General features: G+C 37.0%; 1 long non-coding RNA gene across 1 annotated transcript in view; it reads right to left on the reverse strand.

Moving 5' to 3' along the window:
- Nucleotides 1-1745: 1745 nt before the first annotated feature.
- LOC150083601 (uncharacterized) overlaps nt 1746-18849 on the reverse strand; it is a 31899-nt gene continuing 14795 nt past the window's right edge. Inside the window, exon 3 of the long non-coding RNA XR_016547181.1 lies at nt 1746-1982. This is a non-coding gene — a long non-coding RNA (uncharacterized LOC150083601). The remainder of the gene's footprint in view (nt 1983-18849) is intronic.

The following is an 18849-nucleotide window of genomic DNA, read 5'->3' on the forward strand; positions in this document are numbered from 1 at the left end:
AAAAAAAAGGTGCATCATCTTTAATGAATGATCAAAGTATGCAATTGTTAAACATTTTGGACAATTCAACTTTTTCCCAGTGACAGAAATTTGAATGATTATTCAATGAAATAAAGAGAGAGATGGGAGTTTGGTATTCAAATATTCCTACAATCAAATTTTTCTGTCCTCCATAAACAGCAAATAAAATGGCAACTTCTCATGTGCTGCTGTACTTTATGTTGATTATACATACATTGTGTTATCATCATTTAACCCAACACACTACAAAATGTTCAAATGGCACAACTTACATCTCCGGTTTTGTTTAATGCAAATACATACATTCTCAAGGTTAACAGCATTATATTATATATATATGCTAGTGCCAATTTCATTGTAGTGACTGTTAGAGTCCCATTTCGATATTTCTGCCAAGAAGGTATCTACTGGATATTGCTCAAACTCCATTTCTGGTTTACAGGTATTATCAATAATATTATTTAAAAAAATTTCTTCTGTCATTCTAGAAGTCTTTGGACATATTTCTTCAGTTTTCAGTTCTTTAATTTGCATTTCCTTGTTATACTCTGTGAATGAAATTAAGGGGTTATCATGAAACTGAGGTAATAACTCATCCTTATTTATAATATATTTTTTGCTATCTTTGTATGGAATTTTTTTTGGTAAGGAAGAAGAGATATCATATATATTATCATACTGGGCAAGTGATGGGTGAGTAATGAGGTTCTGAGCATCAGGAAGAAGGATGTCTCCCCATTCATCTACACTACAAACATCACTAAGAAACTCATCAAAATTGGAAAGAGGTTTCAAATTACAGTCTTTATTACCATTACCTGAATGTGATGTTATAGACTGTTGATTATGTGTTGTGTGAAATTCATTAGCAAAGGTGCTGTCTGGATTGGAAGGGGCAGGAGTAAAATTAAATAACTTTGCATTATTAACTATTTCTGATTCTCCTATTTCGTTGTTGAACATAAGAAATTTTCTGAATTTTAGATGCATGGGAGACAAAGGTGGGTGAGTAGTTAAAATTTCTGTTTGTTCTCCATTTTTTAACTGCTCAACATTTGTACTTGTATCTGCAACTTTCATGCTATCCAAATGTACAGAGTTCTGAAAGATTTTATTTTCACTGGAATTAAAAGTGGTTTCCACTATACAGTGTCCTTTGTTTTTTCTTTTCCTCATCCTCACCTGTGTATTTTGTGGCACAGGTTGTTTCTGCTGTTCACTTAATATTACAATATTCAACTGCAAACTTCGCTTTGCCTTACTAATATTCCTAGGTGACCGATTCTTTCCTGGATTCTTAATCTTTGGATTCTCAGAATATACTTTGTTGTTCTCTTTGAAACCTTCAGTGGATGCCTTCATATGTTTCCTTTGTACATGTGCCTGCAAATTACCCTTCTGTGAAAAGCTCATCTTACAGATGGAACAAGTATATGGCTTAGTTTTTTCATGTACCTGCTGAATATGAAGCAAGAGCACAGATCGACGTGTATAACCTTTTTGGCAGATTTCACATATGAAAGGCTTTTTTCCCAAATGACTTGACTGATGCCGTAAAAATGAGCTTCGACTGTGAAATGATTTTTTGCAGACATTACAATTAAATGGTTTTTCATTATTATGATTTCTAATGTGAGTTTTTAGATGTTCTGGTTGAATATACTTCTTTCCACATATATTACAAGCATGTGGTTTTTCTCCAGTATGAATTCTCAGATGTTGATTAAGTCTATGTTTTAAGAAGAAGCGTTTTTTACAAAATTCACATTCAAAGTGTTGTTCTCCCTTATGAATTAATAAATGGCTTTGTAAATGATGTTTATGAGTAAAGCTTCTCTCACATATATTGCAAAAAAAAGACCTTTGTCCATGAACTTGTAAATGCTTTCGAAAATTATGATGCTGAACAAATATTTTGTGACAAATTCCACAAGTATATTCCGATTTCCTGAGAATGTCATCTGAAATAAAATTAGGAACATGCATTAGATATATATGAAAGTTCTATTTAAACAAAAGTAATCAAATGCCAAGTGATTTTTTTTCACATTATAAATTAATGAAAACGACACACAGTCCCAAAATGTAATAATTTACTAAGACAGTCATAAAATTTATACATAACATAAATCATTGATACAGATACCACAGATGTAATATGGAAACAAAAATCACCTGCATTGTTGCTGCTGGAAACTGCGTTCCGGGCTAAAGTGAATTTATTGTTGTTTGTTTGTTTGTTATTTAGGAGCATTAGCAACTAAGGCCATATTGCTCCGGGATATGCGGTGGTCATTCCCTGACCTTTCCGCATCCTCTGTATTTGGTGGTGACGGGCTCGAACCCCGGTCTAATCAAGAAGCGTGTGCTACGCACTGCTGCTCCTTCCCACCTGGCTACGGAGGCGCCCAGTGAATTTATTTGAAATTTGGAAAAATAGATAATTTACAAAAAAGCTTTATGTACAAATTAAGTTTTTAAGCTACTTAACTACCTTCTTCAGAGGAAGAAATAATAATAAAATAAAATAATAATAAATAAATAAATTAAACTGGGAATTATATCTAGAGCTGAAATATTATATACAGTAAAACAAAACATAGTACCACACTTCAGCTCTAATGTTATTCATTATTAGAAGTTTTAACTTAGTTTATTTTACTTTGACTTCCAAAGGAAGCTATGTAATTTCCAACAAGCAAAGCTTCTGAAACAATATATTTTTCCAAATTTCATATAAATTCAATTCGGCTTAGAATGAAGAGTTGCATCTTTAATTCCTTGATTTAGTTTGTGTTATTAGGTAAAAATGCCTTTAACTGCTATATCAATAGTGTGAGTTAAACTTCACTATTGTTTTTGAATAAGTAGTTCTTATCTATCTTCATCCTTTCATTTCAATTTATGCTGTTTTCTATTGCTCCAATTATAAATTCTTCTTTATATAATTCCTATCGTTGAACCTACATTTTGTTAAAACTTCCAACTGTGCCTCTATAGTGGAAGGTAGGAATTAATTCTGTTTTTTTTTTCTGTAGTTGGCTATGTTGAATTTGTGTTCTTTCACTCTCACGAACAATCTCCATTTACTCTCTCCAAAGTAGGCATTGTTACAACCCCTTCCTGTAGTTTGTAAACAGGAGCGTTGTTAATGGGGGGGGGGGGGGTTTAAGAGATTTTTATAGTTTTGGTACCTGAAAATCTGTTGTTTTCTGGTAATATCTGTTATTTGTTCACTTACTGAAAATGAATAAGGAATATATATATATTAACTGGATGTTGTTGATGTAATTGAATGTAATTGATGTGGATGTAATTGAGTTAAATTTTTATTCTGTATTTCTAATGGTCCAGTTTATAAGACTGTTGCTTACTGTTCCTGAAGGTATGATAAATACATTTTAATTCATTCTGGTGGGTCTGACCTTTACAGAGACGACAGGTTCTCAAAATGAATTCCCTTAGAATTTCTATTTTGGTTCCTGGCAGGTGATTGGCGATGCTGCGTAGAACCTTTTCTGCATATCTTGGTAAGGTGACCATCTTGTATTGTAAAATTTTCATCAAAAAGCAAGGTTTTTATCCTTTTGGTTTCAATTTTTGAAAGTGACATTGGGGATGGAGGTTTTTAATGAACATACGAAAATTACAGAGTTCTTGTTGTCCACATGCCCACATTGCAATCACACTGTTGATACGCTGCCCCAATATGATGGTTTGAAGAGGGTGTTATCTAGTGCCTATTCTTCTAAGACTTATCATTAATATGCTGATTAAGGAGAAAGGATGGAATTTCCATTCTCAGTCCTGATATTTCTAACCTGACGTAATAACCAGATTTTCAGGAAACAACACAATAAAAAAACTTTTATAAACCCCTCCTACTTTTAAAATTTAGGACTCTTGTGACCAAAGCTCAAGTTTGCCGACTACAGCATGGAGAGCGAATAATACCTCTTAGACAAGGTAACAGATATTGTTCATGGGCTAACGAAAACAAATTAGACAGCCAATAGCAGAAAAAAAAAATTGGATCCCATCTTCCACTCATGGACAGAGGGACAGTTGGAGGTTCTCCAAAACTTCAGTTTTTAAAACAGATAGGTTCAAAAACAGATTATATCACAAAGCATTTGACTAGATTTGAATAGAAAACAACAAAAACTGAAGCAAAAGGATACAGATAGATTAAAATTGAATCCACATTTCAAAAAGCTCCTGAACCAAATAAAAATAAAAACCCAAAAAAAAAAACAATACTACAAAAAGTCAAAAGGCAATCTGAACACTAACCCATGGAGATCTTTCCATAACCCTACCTAATTCCAGTCAATCTAGTAACAGCAACATTTGGGTTGAGAGTGCCATAAAACACATAAATAAGAAATAGTTGATAAGATACTATTGTGGTATAAGATATACCACAGATAAGAAACAGTTGATAGTTTGATGTTTTTGTGACAGTGTAGCAGCAAAATCAGAAGTAACTGATTTACCTTAGTATAAACTCTATTAAAAAATTTTGTTTGGATTAGTTTAAAGAACAAAATTAATTGAAAGCAAAAATATAATAAAGGTAATTAGCACAAACTTTTTTTCTTTTTTTTTTTAAAATTTTTGTCACTGAAGAAGCAGAGGAGAAAACACGCATAAATGCATGATTGTTAGATTATATTAGTAATAAACAGATTCTAAACTTTATAAGTGATTTCCTTTCATGTATTTTCATCAAATATTTAGTGTATTTCATGTATATTAAAATGTGCAACATGCTGTTCAGACATTGTATTAGTAATGGTTTTTGTCCACAGATGGGTGGACATAAGCCAGTATACCACCGGTGGATTGACACTAATGGAATCCATACTGCCAATCATTGATCAGATGAAAGGTTTCTAGATTGTTTAGAAGTTGATGGTTAATGGATTCCTCAACTACTTTAGAGTAGAAGTAAGTGCAATGGGACAATAATTGGATGGGAGGGATTCATCACCCTTCTTAGGAACTGGCTGGATATGAGCAAATTTCCAAAAGGAAGGAAAAACACCAGTGGAATAAGAAACTGTAAAAGGTAACACAGAAGTAAGCTCCAGAGCACAGGTTTTGAGAACAAGTGAAGAAATACCATCAGGATCTGGAACTTTCTTGGCATCAAGACTGTTCAAAATTCTTTTGATATCCTTTTGATAGAAGACCACAGAAGACACTGAATGGAGACTGGGAATGGTAGGTGGTGGTTTCCAAGATCATCAATACACAAATTGGAAGAAAGTAGGATGCTAGCAGGTTGCCTTTATCTTTAGATGAGGCAGCAATAAAACTATCATGTTTTAACAAAGGCAGGAGTAGAGATGAGCAAAAGTTGCAGCCAATAGCTTTGCCAGAAGAAGAGAATGCTCGACTACTGTTTTGGCAAAAAGCAAGTTTTCTACTCAAAATCTAGTTTAGACTGATTAATATCTGCTTTCTAATTATTGCAAGCTTTGGTGTAGGCAGAAAATGAACCTGGAGATTTGGATGCAAGCCAACTGCAATATGCAACATTCATATTTATTGGAAAACCACCAAGATTTAGGCAAAGGATGAGATTCTACAGTGGAGTGTGGAATAAAGGATTTCATCCTTTTACAAGAATAATTTCACTGACACAATCTGACCAAACGTTGACATCAAAAGATTCAAAATAGTAATCCGACCAAGGAAAAGTAGAAAAGAAATCTCACAGATCATCCCATTTTGAATTCTTGTAATGCCAAACAGGAGGTTGAGAATGGCCACGAGAGAAAGGCTCCACTGGAGAAGAGACTATCACCAAGTTGTGATCTGAGGTGCCTAGAAAACCACTCATTTCCACCGTGTATTTAGAATGGTTGTTTGTGAGAAAAAGATAAAGCATGTTGGCTGTGTGCTTATGATTATTCTGGTAAGTAAATGAACAATCTGTGTGAGTTCATTAGTAATTGTAAAAGCCTCAGCATCTCGACCAGCTGTCTGTGTGATGAAAATAGAAGTCAGCTGGAGTTGTGAACATTAAAATCACAGGGAAAATTACCTGTGTTAGGAAATTTGGAATGGAGAAAGTCTAATTTCAAGAAAGGAAGTCAAAGAGTTCTGAGTGATTAGTTGGAGTTGAGAGAACAATAGAGGCAGCAACAGATGATTTTGACAGAATGGAGTAGAGAGATTTTAAGCCAGAGAAGATTGAAAACAGGAGATTCCAGATGATTAAGTCTCTGAAAGGGAATGTCAGAGTGGATACACAAATACCATCTTTAAAGTGACAGAAATCATTCAGCATATAATTAGGACAACTGAGATGACCAGTGGTTGAATGAAACAATAATTGGGATTCTGTCAAAAAAATGGAGTTTGGCAGAGTGTAAGTGGATTGGACATCGTTGAGATTAGAATTGAGACCACATATATTTGTGAAATGTAAAAAAGAGTTTGGGAGGTTTAGATCTTTTCACAGATGTTTGTTCTATTAGTTTAACTATTCATGATATATTCATTAGTAAGAAAAGATGAGGAGGAAACATCATATGAAGTAATGAAATTTTTGCATATGGCATACACACATCAAGAATATACCAAGCTTCTCCCTTCCAGGGCAAAATGGAGCAAGAAGTCCATAAAACCCAGAAAAACACTAGGTACACAGAAGAAACTCTGACAAGGCAAGAACAAGAGGAGTCTGGTTCTGTCGCAGTAAAACGTCAAAAGACTGACGTAGGCAAAATCCGAACCCCAACCTTTCTGATCATACATTCAACTCAAGAAGAACCAGTTGGAAAACTCTCCCCTTTCCTAGTGCAAAAATGCCTAGAAAGCATAATAAGTACTCTCAAGACAGTTCGTTGATTAAGATCTGGAGACCTACTGGTTGAAGTTGTCACTGCCAGACAATCTGAACAACTACAAAAATTACATTCCTTTGGTGGAATTTCGGTCAGCGTTTCACTGCACGTTTCCTTAAACACGTCAAGAGGTGTCATCACTGAGTGGGACCTCATCAATTTGTCAGATGAAGAACTCAAACAAGAATTACGAGGAGTCATCAATGTAAGGCGAATTCTCACGAAGAAGGATAATGTACTAGTTCCTACACGGAATATAATCCTTACTTTTGATCATCTTAAACCACCAACATTGATCAAAGCCGGTTACCTTAACTGCCGAGTTAAACCATACATACTGAATCCATTACGCTGCTATAAGTGCCAGAAATTTGGGCACTCACAGACGGTCTGCAGAGGAGCAGCTGCCTGTGCCACATGTGAATCCACTGAACATTCTACAAATGACTACACTAACACAACACCAAATTGCATTAACTGTAAAGAAGCCCATCCGGCGTATTCGAAGGAGTGTCCCCTTTGGAAACGTGAAAAACAGATACAGCGATACAAAACTGAACATAATATAACCTACCAAGAAGCTAAAAAATCCTTACCAGTTCCAAATACTAACAAGCCAAGTTATGCCCAAATAACCAAAAATCACGTATCAATTGCTACCCAAACAGAGGTAACCATACCACCAACAAAGTCACTAGCTGAATGGGCAAAGTCAATATTGTCCCCAGTATCAACACTCCAAACAAAGCAAAGCAATAAATATGCTGATCACAAAACAACCAGATGCCATTCAACAGCAAAATACTACAGTGTCTACCACTCCCGACTCAAACCAAAGAGACTACATGGATTCAGAAGATAATTCAAACCAAGATGGACAGGTTTTAGAACTGTTTACTGAAGAGGAGATGGATACAGCGAAACCTTATTTCCCAAAGAAGGGAACAGGTAAACTTGAGCGACCTAAGCCTTCTGCACCTCGAAAACAAATCGAGGGCTCCACTAAACCAAAATAATGCTTATTTTCTTACAATGGAACTGCAGAGGCTATTGCAGTAATTTGGCTGACATCCAAGATCTCCTTTCACAATATGATCCTATTGCCTTCTGTCTACAAGAAACCAATCTAACACCAAATAAAATTGTTTCCCTTCAGAAATACATAATACATCGGCAAGTTCGTGTTGCCCACAATCTGAACAACATTGCACATGGAGGAGTAGTGCTGATCGTCAACTCCCAGATACCCTCAAAAGCAATCCCACTAAAGACAAATCTTGAAGCAGTTGCTGCACGAATCAATGTCAACATTGATTTAACCATAGTCTCATTATACTTACCATCTAACCAAAACATAAGCTACGCTGAATTAGAAGAACTAGTGATCCAGCTTCCTAAACCCTACTGTATCCTAGGAGACCTGAACAGTCACCATCCGCTATGGGGAAACCATAACCTGGACAAGCGTGGAAAAACTATCGAAAAATTACTTGATCAACACAATCTGATAACTCTCAATAATGGAGTGCACACTTATACGCATCTTCCTACAGGATCTACCTCAGCTATTGATGTCTCTCTATGCTCAGCAACCATATACCCTCTGTTCGGATGGACTATTCACAGCAATCCACTGGGCAGTGATCATTACCCTGTGATATGACGCATTGATACAAGCGTTCCCCATATTTTTTACCGAATTCCAAAATGGATATTCTCCAAAGCTGAATGGGATACGTACAAGCAACTGGCTACACTAGAAGAAAAACAAGTCCAACAAACACCCATAAACTTGGCGGTAGAACATATATCTAACAAAATACTGCAAGCAGCGGACAAAGCAATTCCGAAACGATCCACTAAAATATCGGCCCGCTCTAAAGTGTGGTGGAATAATGAATGTAGTGCTGCAAAAAAAGAGAAGAACAGAGCATGGAACATCTTCAGAAAGTTTCCAACAACAGAAAACCTCATCTGCTTTAAAAGGGCAAGGGCAAAAGCAAAACGAGTTAGACAGACCAGCAAAAGGGAAGCATGGAGGCATTTCGCTTCCACAATTACAAAAACGACAAAAACCCAAATTTGGGCCAAAATACAGCGTATGTATGTATGCAAAACATCCAAGTGTCAACTGTCCCATTTTCAATGTAAATGGCTCTGATATTACAAAGACAGGGGAGATTGCAAACGCTCTAGGTAGATCTTTCATGGAAATATCAGCTATGACATCATACTTGCCACAATTCCAGACACTCAAAGCACAAGCTGAAAAACACTCAATTAATTTTAAATCAACATCCAGTGCTGCATATAATCTCCCTTTTACAATGTCAGAATTACATCATGCTCTAGCCTCCACTAAACTCAGTGCAGCAGGGCCAGATGGAATACATTACATAATGATAGCAAAACGTACTGAACCCGCACTCAAGACACTTTTATTGCTCTACAACAGAATATTCAAAGAAAACACTTTTCCTGACAAATGGCGGCATGCTTATGTTTTGGCATTTCCAAAACCTGGAAAAGATTCTTCAAATCCGCAGCATTATCGACCTATTGCACTCACCAGCTGCATATGCAAGGTAATGGAAAAAATGATCAACGCTCGGTTATCCTGGTTTCTAGCTCGAAATAACCTTATGAATCCAGTGCAGTGTGGCTTTCGTGAAGGTAGATCCACTCTTGACCTTTTGATTAAGACAGAAATAAACATCTGTGATGCCTTCGTATGCAAAGAACATCTTGCGATGGTCCTATTTGACATTGAAAAAGCGTTTGACACGGCCAGGAGATATGGTATAATGCGAAATCTATACGATCTGGGACTACACGGACACCTACCACAGTTTATAAGAAACTTCCTACAACACCGCTCATTTCAAGTTCGATTTCACAACCACTTATCTTCAAAGTTCATACAGGAAGGAGTGCCACAAGGATCAGTGCTAAGTGCTACCCTCTTTAATATAAAAATGAATTCAATAACATAGGACCTACCACAAACAATATCCACTACCCTGTATGCCGATGACTTTAGTATCACCTGCCATTCGCCTAATATGCGAATGGTAGAGAGACAGCTGCAATGTACAATCAACAAAATAGCAAAATGGGCCCAAAACAATGGGTTTCACCTCTCAACCCAAAAGACTGTCGGTATACACTTTTGCAGGAAGCATAATCTACATCTATACCCAGAACTTCGACTAGAAAATCAAATCATACCAGTTGTCCCTAATGTCTGCTTTCTTGGTGTGATACTTGACCAAAAACTCACCTTCCTGGAACATGTAAAAACACTCAGGATTACCTGTCTAAAAAAGCTAAATATCTTAAGAGTTCTATAAGGCACAACATGGGGAGCTGACCGATACACACTATTACAGTTGTACCATGCGCTAATACGTTCACGTCTAGACTATGGTTCTGTAGTTTATAGCTCTGCTAGACAAAGCGCTTTACGCTGGCTTGATCCTGTGCACCACAGTGCTCTTCGTCTTGCACTGGGGGCGTACCGTACATCACCTGTCCACAGCCTATATGCTGAAGCACATGAAACCTCCCTTCAGCTACGCAGACAAATGCTTTTATTACACTATGCAGCAAAACTTAAAGGGCATCCAAACCATCCCACTTGGAATGGACTTTTCTCTCCTAAATGGGTAAACCTATACCAAGCGTATCCATCAATAAATCCACCAACCGGGATACGTCTTTGCGCATTGCAGGCCGATTGGCAAATTGACTTTAGTAAGATACAGCCCACTGCCTCTCATACAGTCCCACCTTGGACATATTATATACCACTGTGTGACTTTTCATTGACAGCCTGGGGAAAACACACCTATCTCAACAGAACATACTGCAAATGTACACCACATTGAGAACCCAGCACGGCCAGTACACACCAATTTACACAGATGGGTCTAAAACAGACAATCATGTTGGTGCAGCAGCAGTATTTCCTAACATCACTTTGTTCAAAAAACTCCCCATTAAATGTAGCAGCTATACTGCAGAACTCTGTGCACTCCACATGGCCTTAAACTACACATTCTCAAGAACTAAACTGCACAGCATTATTTATACCGACTCCATTAGTGCTATCCAAGCCATACAACGCAATACAAAAAATGATAACCCCTTACTTAGACAGATCTGGAATACTCTGACTAAATTAAACCGGAATAAACAACAAGTTCTGTTATGTTGGATCCCTGGTCACGCTGGAATTCCTGGAAATGAACAGGCCAACCTAGCTGCCAAAACTGCTACCGATCCTATAGACCAATCCTTCACTACACCTGCATCTGACTATAAGTACATTATAAATAAACGATGCCTTGAAAAATGGCAACATATCTGGCAGAATCAAGTCAACAATAAGCTACTTGGCATAAAAAAATGTCTAAAAACCGGAATCTAGTATACGTGAAAACTGACATGAAGAAGTTGTACTAGCCCGATTAAGGATAGGCCACACGCACCTAACACATCTTTATTTGCTTGCAGCCACTGACCCGCCATCGTGTACACACTGTAACACCCAGCTCACTGTCCATCATCTACTTATTGATTGTCCCAAGTACAGTACTGAGCGACAAGCTATGTTTATCTCATTTCCCACGACGAACACCTCTCTCAGCATTTCTGACCTACTAGCAGACACACCACATGTGACCAAAATTTTTGATTTCCTCAAACAGATAAAACTATACAACACGATATAATTTTGAATATCATCTATACAGATAGAACTATGTATCTTAATATCACCATAGTTAGGCGCATTATGGCCGTTGCTGTCCTTGCACCGTAAAGCCCTAAAACAAACAAACAAACATATACCAAGCTCCTTGAAATAGCATGGCCTCGACAATGACCCCCCCCCCCCCAAATACACACACACACTACTCAGACTCCCTTCAGTCATGATCCAGCAAAGTAGAGGCAGTGAAATCATACACTAACTGATCCAGATGCCTCCTAAAGAGTTAGCAATAGATTCGGTCCAGTAGACTATCTAGAGGCCAGCCTGTGAACATTTTAATGATGTACCCTTGGTACAATATAGGGTGCCAACAATTTTGGCACCCTATATTTTTCAGCAGCAACATAATATAAATGCTACTGGCCCTGGTAGCAATAGTGTTTGTAGCATGTTGCCTAAATCGCTGCCTAATTGCCCAGGCCAGTCCACCCCAGCACATTATACATGAATTTTTGCAGATTGAATTTTCAGGAAATGTATATATTAGAAGGTTGTTCCAGAAAACAAAAACAGAAAGGGGTAAATGAGGAAGAGGAAAGGTAGGTTCTGCGAGTTTTGAGTTGGACAGTAAGTTGACGCTGACTGGTTGCAACATACATTCAGACTGCTTTGGAAGACAGTTCAGAAGAATTATCTTCAATTCAGAAAAACAGTGTCTGTGGAATACCTATAGAAAAGGCATGCATCAGAAATTGAACACCTATGAGACAGAGAGTGGAGAGGCTCTGTAAGAGAAGGGTCATTAATTAACCTGAAGATTGGCTGCCCTCTTAAATGGAGTCCAGACTCTGGAAGGAGGTTTTGGGGGAGACCACCCCAAAACCTCTTTCTCTTTTAACAAAGGAAGCAATATTTGTGATGTGCTTATACTAAGAGGGAGTAGATGTCGAGGTAATCTCTACTAGTGGTAGAGATTACCTCGAGAGGTAAGCTCTTGTTAAGAAATCCAAGTGTTATTGAAGTTGAGCACAGGAACAGTAGACTCCTTTTTGCAAGAAATAAGGCAGGACTGAGTTTTAGAAGGACTGAAGTTAATCAAGCTCTCTCTATCCCATTAGAGAATTACCTGAAGACTGGAATTTAAGGAATTGGTGGTGGATATTTGAGAAGTCGAGGCTGTTTGTGCTGGGCAATGTTTCTTAAACAGTAAGGTAGAATGTAGTGAGCTGTCAACAGCAAAACTATGGATAGGACTTCCAGTCAGTGGAAAAAAGTCATTAATATAAAGAGGAAAGAGTGGTAGAAAGAACTGAGCTTTGGGGAACACCAGCATTAGTGACGAAGTTGAGGAGACGGAGCCACTTGCCATCACCTGCAGTGAGCAGTCAAGGAGAAAACTGGATATCAAATTACAAAAATAAAAGTCAGAAATCCATAAGATGGGTGCTTGTTGAGAAGACCCTTATGCCAATGTGATCAAAAGCCTTCAAAATATCAAGGACTGCTTAAGTTTCAACAAAACTTTTCCATTAAATTTGTTCAAAGATGAGTAATATAAGCCAATATGTCACCAGTGGATTGACACTGGTTGAATCTATATTTGAATCATTGATCAGACAGAACGTTTTGAAACAATTCAAGAATTGACAGGTAATGGAAAAATCCATTACCTGTCAGATGTAAGTAAGCAAGACTAGATGTAAGTGAAATTTTTAGAAACTGGCGGGATATATGGAAATTTATAATTGCATAAAACTGTGCACAAGAAAGTGATATACCAACTTATCCATTTTTGCGTCAAAAACCCAATTTCAGTAAAATCTATCTAACCCCAAAAGAGTGACGCATTAATATTTATATTGGAAAAATGATGCAAAGGAACGAACATATATAGAATCAGAAGGTGGGAGGGAAATACCTTGAGTACTGCATACAAGTCTGGAGGCCTCATTTTAAGAAGGATGTAGAGCTGTTGGAACGAGTACAGAGAAGGGCAACAAGATTTGTGAATGGAACAAAGGGTTGCTCTTACGAAGAAAGGCTTAAGTTTTGCAGATTACAGTGTTTGGAGACTAGGCACCTGAAAGGCGATCTGATTGAGGTGTATAAAGCCTTGAATGGTTTGAGCATGCTCAATGCTGGTGGGATTCTTCCTCTTACTCAGAATAATCACCTGAGAGGGCAACTGTCTTTCCTCAATTTCCAAATTGAGGGACAGTTGTAGGATAGATGTGCTGAAGTTAGCCTTTAGCCAGTGGGTAGTTGATTGGTGGAACAGACTTCCATCTTTCGTTGTGGAAGCTGATAGCCTAAATAAATTTAAGGCTGAGCTGGAAGGTATTTGGAACGAATGGAGGGGTGAAATTGGAGCTTTTTTTTTTTTTTTTGCCTGTGCTGCATAAGCTGGCTTTCTTGCATCGTGTGCCTCTGCTAATGCTAATTTCTAAGCAAAAGGAAAATACCAGTAGAATAAGAAAGTGTAAAACAGTGATAGAAAAGGAGCAAGCTCAGGAGTTGGTCTGTCATATCAACTGTGGCATGTGTCTTTACTTCAGAAAGATCAAGGAAATTAAGTGCAAACTGAGCATTCTGCTGGAGACTTGGTGGACATAAGGGAATGTTAATTTAAATTTAAAAAGGATGGAATATGCAAAAATTTGCTTTCAACCATCAGTTTACTGGAACAAACTTTCGTTTGGCTTTGTGGAAGTGTGTAGCTTGAATAAATTAAGGAAGGTTTAGAAAAATTGTTATTGGGGATATAGAGAGGAGGTGTTTTCTTTTTCTCTTTTTTGACTGATGATGTCTAAGCTTGCTTCCATGCATCATTTGCCACTACTAATACTAAAAGAGTAATGATTGAGAAGAAATTAAATGAAGGACCACTGAGGCACTCAAGTGTGCAACCTCAACACTAGAGCTTTCTCCCATGCATCTGGCTAATGGGCGGGAACACCGGGGATAGAAAGCACTAGTCTCACAAGAATTTAATTCTGAGTGGATCAATTGTCAAAGACACAGAGAATATATAATAATCTCTCAACTTACAAAATAGCATGCATTCTTAAAAGTAGCTCATAAATTGAGGCCAAGTTCCCATAAATATATATATACAGTTAGTCCCCGAGTTACGTAACTTCAGACTTGCATAAATTTTTTTTGGTAAAATCATAAAAATGCTTTCTGTATAATTTTTAAGAATGAAGTCGAATGAAGGAACAATAAGCATAAGTTTTTATTTTTGTTCCCATACAAACTATGTTAGATTTTTTTTTTTTTTTTTTTGATTTGGTAGTTGTTGGCGCAACGGCTTCTGTGGCCATATTGCACCTCCCAAGGTTTTTGCAGTACTTTGATCCAAGCCCGAGGCGGGAATCGAACCCGCGACCTTTGGGTTGCCGGGCAGGTACTTTACCCACTCGGCTAGCCCGGTCGGCACTATGTTAGATAATAACCCATCGTGTAACTAGAATCTAGGTAAATAACTAGAGTTAACATTTCATTTACTGCTTTAAAAATTCGGAAAAATATTCGAAAACATTTGTTTCAGAGAGGTGAAGTACGTCGAAGCACTTCACAAAAACCCCGACAACATTCAAGCCAGCCACGTGGGCTGTGTCCCATCAGCTTTTTATATGGAGAATTACTCTAGCCCAACGGTTTTCAACCGGGGTGCCGCAACAACATTCCAGGGGTGCCACATAATTTGGGTTTAAGTTACTTAAATTTATTATTATTTTTTTTTTATTTATATTTATTTCATTATAAAAAGGTGTACAGTATCTTTTTAATTTTGTGGTGATCTATAACTGATGTTTGCTTAGTACCTCTATATAAAGAATAAAATTATTATACAGTATATATACACATACAGTTCTCACTTTACTAGTTTTTCCTGGCGCCTCCGTAGCCAGGTGGGAAGGAACAGCAGTGCGTAGCACACGCTTCTTGATTAGACCGGGGTTCGAGCCTGTCACCAACCACCAAATATGGAGGATGCGGAAAGGTCAGAGAATGACCACTGCACCAGAGCAATATGGCCTTAGTTGCTAATGCTCCTAAAAACCAAAATAACATAACTAGTTTTCCCCCCCCCAAGTATCAATAAAATCAAAAATATGAACATTAATTGCAAAAAATGAATGTTAAACATTCATAAATACTCCATTCCAAACCATGTGCGTAGCTATACAATACAGTGTACCCCACTTTACGATATTAATCAGTTCCAGAGACACTATCGTTTTGTGAAAATATCGTAATGTGAACCCAATAACATTGTTTTTTTTGTTTTTTTTGTAATTCGTTTCAAGATCTCGGAAGATGAAATTTTCACTGTATAACTAAGCTATTTATCTCTCTAAAATGTCGTTTTTAAGGTCACGAGCGTGACCTTAAGGCCATATAAAAGGTCGTGAGCATGGTTTGTAAATTGTATTAGTTACTAATTCAAATCATTAAAATGCATTACACCCTCATCTTTATCATATGTTCCATTATAAGGATCAATTTTGAATGCCTTTGTGATGTTTTTCTAAAGCGCATTTCTGGAGGTCACGACCATAAAACAATTTGCACTTTCCGGTTTATTGGGCTTTTCTGTTACTTAGTTACTTACTGCAAGAAATTATAAACAGGTAGTAAACTCGATCTTCTTGCATTTGCGAGAATACCAATAGTTGGAATTGTGTGGATTTTTACATTATTATGGTGAAATGTGTTTACCCTTTACTGAAATCTTCAATCGTATAAAAAATATAAAAATTTTCAGAATCTTCTCTTCATTCCTTTTTTTAAAGCTTCGTAAACTTGTTGCTCCATGCAAATCGTGTTAGTTGCAATTTGTGTGTGCCGTTAAAAAATGCTTATGCATGCAATCGTGAAATTTATAATTAAAAGAGATTATCTTGAAAACAAACACCTCTTGAAGCATTTCTGAAAAAGGCGACTCCTTGTGCAACAAACAAATGAGTGCCGAGCCAATAATGAGTGATTAATGAGTGTGCATTTTGTCGATGATGATGAAGAATAAACATTCTTTAACATTTGTAAGTCGTAAATAATTTCTCTATTATTATAATTTGCTTGATTTTACAGGTTCGTTTTCATTTCTTTGGATAAATCAATCATTGTTTAAACAAACTAATTAGCTAACTAATTTCATTGTTGAGAACGTGACCTCTATTTTTAACATTATGGAAAATAAATTCTCGCTTTACGAGTTTTTGCTTTACGAGCGTGCATTAGGAAAGAATTAACTCAAAGTAACTACCTGTGAGTATACATATATATATATATATATATATATATATATATATATATACATACATAATTTTCATTATGAATTATAATATTCTTTATAGTTATATTATTGTAATAACTATCATATAACATATATTTTTAATATTATACTAGAGGGCTTCGCCCCTGCTCGCTTTGCTCACCCACCTCCCGAGCACACTTTTCTATGTAAAATGTAGATTTGTTTGTTTGTTGTTTGGTTTTTAGGAGCATTAGCAACTAAGGCCATATTGCTCTGGGGATATGCGGTGGTCAATCCCTGACCTTTCTGCATCCTCCGTATTTGGTGGTCACGGGCTCGAACCCCGGTCTAATCAAGAAGCGTGGGCTGCGCACTACTGCTTCTGGCTACGGAGGCACCGTAAAATGTAGAGGTATACAGAATAAGTCAAATCTTTTCTATATAAGACACCTGTTGAAACGTGCTGGTTGATATCTAATCAGGAAATGACCTATGTAATTAGTTACCTGTACTGGACTTCATCCAATATCACTATGTAGCACGCGGCATTTTCAAGGTTGAATAAATATCATGGTAAAACTCCAGAATGGTGTACACCCTCCAACATGGCGCCAAGAAAAACAGTGGGAAAGCAGTGATTGACAAGTTGTGACTCCCATATTTTGACAAACAGACAGGAACAAAGCAGTGATTGGCAGATGCAACTGCTTTCCCCGTCCACTGTCCTCCTAGGTTGATATGCCTAGGGTGTTTTTCCCCACATTTGGCACTGTTTTTAAATTGGGAACCGATTTTCCCATTTTAAAACAGCAGGATGGAGGGATAAACAACCTACCTAAGCTAAGCCCCCCCCTCCTCCTCGATGACACAAAACAATTAGAAAAGTTTTGTGTCATTGACCTTCACTTGTCAATTATCGCTGTCTTCCTCGCTTTCATCGAACTACCTGCCGGTGTATACTATCCTGGACTTCATCCAATATCACTATGTAATTATTTACTTGCATTTACATAGGTCACTTAGGCACAGGCCTTTTGCTTCGGGTTCCATAATACATGAGGAATATTGTTGCACCCGAAAGAGCAGGACTAAAATATTTAACTGAAATATTTACAAACTATACAAATATTTACAAAATACTAAACCACAGTATTTACAAATATAGTATACAGTATTCATTAATATACAAAAAACATTACAATGAAACATCAAATGTTAGACAGAGAATCACATGCACGAGGTTGGTGAACATTATAGGGGTAGTGAACAATAATTAATCGCATTTGTAGTGATGTAATTGCCTCGCCCTCTTCTCCCATTGGCTCGAATAAATATCACTAGAAGGAAAACTTTAAAAATGTATGCACACACACACAGAGAGAGAGAGAGAGAGAGAGAGAGAGAGAGAGAGAGAGAGAGAGAGAGACAATTGGATCTAACAGGCAGAAAACTGAGTAGGGGGTGCCACAAAATAAAATAGATTACTTATGGGTGCAGTTATTAAAAAAGGTTGAGAACCACTGTTCTAGCCTTTCGTCTCTACATCCTTCTTTTCTTTTTGGATTGTAGTCAGTTCAGTTATGTTTGAGAGCAGAGTGGGAGCTTTTGTATGTAATATTTGTTACACTGTCAGATTACTGTTGTGAAGTTGAAATTCACATTGTCTTACCATTTTCAACAACTTTGCATCAAACTATCATGTGTAGTGCATGCATAATTTGCATGTTGTAAGTGTGATAGCGTCTCTTGTAACTTAACCCTGTGAAGTTCTTTACAGAAAATTTTCATTTTGAACACTATCATGGTGTCGCCTAAGAGAATAAGTGACAGTGGTACTAGTAAATCTACCAAGAAAAGGAAAATGATCGATTTGGATCAGAAAATTAAAATAATAAGAATGTATGAAAATGGTAAAACATTAACAAGTATCGCTCGCAATTTAGATTTGTCAGTGTCAACAGTGAACACAATAATAAAGGACAAAGAGAATACAT

The sequence above is a fragment of the Mastigoproctus giganteus genome, chromosome 7 (assembly GCF_048544385.1).
Source record: "Mastigoproctus giganteus isolate SK-2022 chromosome 7, ASM4854438v1, whole genome shotgun sequence".
Lineage (NCBI taxonomy): Eukaryota > Metazoa > Arthropoda > Arachnida > Uropygi > Thelyphonidae > Mastigoproctus > Mastigoproctus giganteus.